The sequence below is a fragment of the Sorex araneus genome, chromosome 10 (assembly GCF_027595985.1).
Source record: "Sorex araneus isolate mSorAra2 chromosome 10, mSorAra2.pri, whole genome shotgun sequence".
NCBI lineage: Eukaryota > Metazoa > Chordata > Mammalia > Eulipotyphla > Soricidae > Sorex > Sorex araneus.
Genome location: NC_073311.1, coordinates 8,289,527 through 8,292,649, shown reverse-complemented (window position 1 = coordinate 8,292,649; position 3,123 = coordinate 8,289,527). Strand labels below are relative to the sequence as shown.

The 3,123-nt window shown below is 38.7% G+C and overlaps 1 non-coding gene across 1 annotated transcript; it reads left to right on the top strand.

Moving 5' to 3' along the window:
• The first annotated feature begins 273 nt into the window (after positions 1-273).
• Positions 274-436, top strand: LOC129399221 (U1 spliceosomal RNA). The gene has a single exon (XR_008626996.1). It is a non-coding gene; the product is annotated as a U1 spliceosomal RNA (small nuclear RNA).
• Positions 437-3,123: the final 2,687 nt, after the last annotated feature.

Here is a 3,123-nt window from a genome sequence, read left to right as displayed (position 1 = left end):
AAACAAACAAAAGGACTAAAGATGCTTTATGCCACTACTTTGAAATTGTGGAATTCCCCCCAAACTCTGCAGAGATTGCAAACTGACATCTCCTGGGTTGAATCACTACCATAAAATGACTTCTTTGGGTCAGTGTGTTAATTTTACATCAACATTTGTAGTTCAACTTCTCTTGAAAAGTCAAATCTGGTCACATTGGCATTTTTCTCAACTAGAAATTGCATGGTTGCACATTTTATAGGGATAGATTCATTTAAAAAAATTGTTTTCCTCATACTTACCTGGCAAGGGAGATACCATGATCATGAAGGTGGTCTTCCCAGGGCAAGTCATATCCATTGCACTCCAGATGTGCTGACCCCTGCAATGTCCCCAAATGTGGGAGCTCGACTGCATATTTTGTGGTAGTGGGGGACAGTGGTTGCTCTTTTTCCTGAAAAAAACATAAACTGTTTTCCTCACTTTAAACATAGCATTGGCTGGGGCCATAGAGATAGTACAGTGGGTAGGGCTCATGCTTTGCATATGACTGACCCAGGTTTCATCCTTGGCATCCCATATGGACCTTAGAGCACTGCCAGGAGTAATTCCTGAGTGCAAATCCAGGAGTAACCCTTTAAAATTGCTGTGTGTGGCCAACCAAACACCAAACAAAAAGTAAACTTGATAATGGGGCTCTTAAGTCATTTAACTGTAGTCTACATTTGACAATTGGGCCTGAGGCTGCATTTATTTCCTGTAGCATACATAAGTTTACTTTGAAGTACCAATACTATAGGTATTGGTATATCTGCAACACTGTGTGTGTGGTTGTGGTGGGGTGGGTAGGGGGGTAATGAAAAATTCAAGTTCTGTCTGCATTTGTTACCTATTCTACATGATTTGACCATTTTATTTTTTTTCTTTTTTAATTTTTTAATGAATCACTATGAGATACAGCTACAGACTTACAAACTTTCGTGATTATGTTTCAGTCATACAATGATCGAGTACCCATCCCTCCACCAGTGCCCATTCTCCACCACCAATGTTTCTAGTATCCCTCCCAATACCCTCACCCCATTCCCCCACCCCTGCCTCTGTGGCAGGCACATTCCCTTTTACTCTCTCTCCTTTTGGGTGTTATGGTTTGAAATACAGGTAGTAAGTGGCCATCATGTTTGGTCTATAGTCTACTTTCAGCACGCATATTCAATCCTGAGTGAGACCTCCAAGCATCATTCACTTTGTGGTCCCTTCTCTATCCCAGCTGTCTTTTCCTCCAGCATGTGATACCAGCTTCCAAGCCAAGGAGCAATCCTCCTGGCCCTTATCTTTATTATCCTTGGGTATTAGTTTCCTATTCTATTACTTTATATTCCACAAATGAGTGCAGTCATTCTGTGTCTGTCCCTCTCTCTATGACTCATTTCACTTAGCATGATACTCTTCAGGTTGATCCACTTATATGCAAATTTTATGATTTCATCTTTTCTAACAGCTGAGTAGCATTCCATTGTATAGATGTATCAAAGTTTCTTTAACGAGTGATTATTTCTCTGCCAGTTGGTTTTTTTCCAGATTCTGGCTATTGTAAATAGTGCTGATAAACAAACAAGTACAGATGTAATTTCTACTGTATTTTTTGGTACCTCTGGAATATATTCCCAGAAGTGGTATTGCTGGATCAAAAGGGAGCTCAACTTTTAGGGTTTTTTTTTGAGAAATGTCCATATTGTTTTCCAAAAAAGGCTGAATCAATTGATATTCCCACCACTAGTGAAGGAGAGTCCTCTTTTCCCCACATCCACACCAACACTGGTTGCTTTTGGTTCTTTGGATGTGGGCCAGTGTCTGTGGTGTGAGATGATATCTCATTGTTTTGATTTGCAAATCCCTGATGCTTAATGATGAAGAGCATTTTTTCATGTGCCTTTTGACTATTCGGATTTCTTCTTTGAGAAAGTTTCTGATCATTTCATTGCCACATTTTCGGATGGGATTGGATGTTTTCTTCGTGTTGAGTTAAACCAGTACTTCATATATCCTTGATATTAACCCTTCATCAGAAGGGTGTTGGGTGAATATCCTTTCCCATTCTGTAGACTGTCTGTATACTTGGACTGTTTTCTTTATTTGACATTTTGCTGTTGGGAAATCTAAAGATGATTTTCCCAGTAGATCTAATTCACCTTTAATCATCACTGATGGAGCTACAGTGGAGTGGAGTGATAAGTTTTACTCTGCACTTAGAAGAGTAAAACTAGTATTATTACTATTAGAGTATGCCATGTGAGTGGAACATAATATACAAATCCCCACTAGAATGCAAGTTCCAGGATAACAGAATTTTTGTTGAATTCCATGTACCTATGTGAGTGTTACTCATAAATCAGAAAATATTACTTATGAAACTATTTATGGGATGTTCAATCTAAACAGAAAATATTTAAAAACATCCATTATTGTACTTTTGATGTCTAAGTTGTTTTAAAAACACCCCTTCATTTATTTCCTAGAGTAGTTCTGTGGGGCTAGATATTGTTGACTCCATCTTATTAGGGGAAAGTTGAGATTCATACGTTTAATTGTCTAAAGTCATGTGCCCAATAAGGGCAATAATTCCATGTGTACTTAACTGCAAAATATATGTTCCTCTGCTATCCTATATTTTCTTAAAATATAAGACCACGTTTTGAGGCAATAATCAGGAGACTTTGTCCCTCAACGTGAAAACATTTGACCAATTGTTGCCATTGACAATGAACTGATGTGGCTTTTTATTCCATGACAAAGAAATCAGCTGAGCTTTCAGACTGGTCTGGACCTTGCAGAGGGAAAGGGTGTGTGAATTGAGCTTTCAAGAATTAAATTGTAAACCTAGATCCAAAAGAGTTTAAGATAACCAGCATGAACTGGGTATTTATTCAGCCTCAGGAACACTTCTCACCTGGCAATTGGCCTCCTTGACCCTCTCCTTTTTCATCCAGAAACTCTAAAGAGCTGAATTTTCTCCAGACCTCTCCTTTGACCTCTGGTTAGTCCTTCCATAGTGTGAAAGTCTGGTCAGACTCCCAAAGCTTTTGACCTTCTTTACTTATGTTGTCTGTGTCTGCTTTGTCTCAGATCTTTGTCTTTGTATGT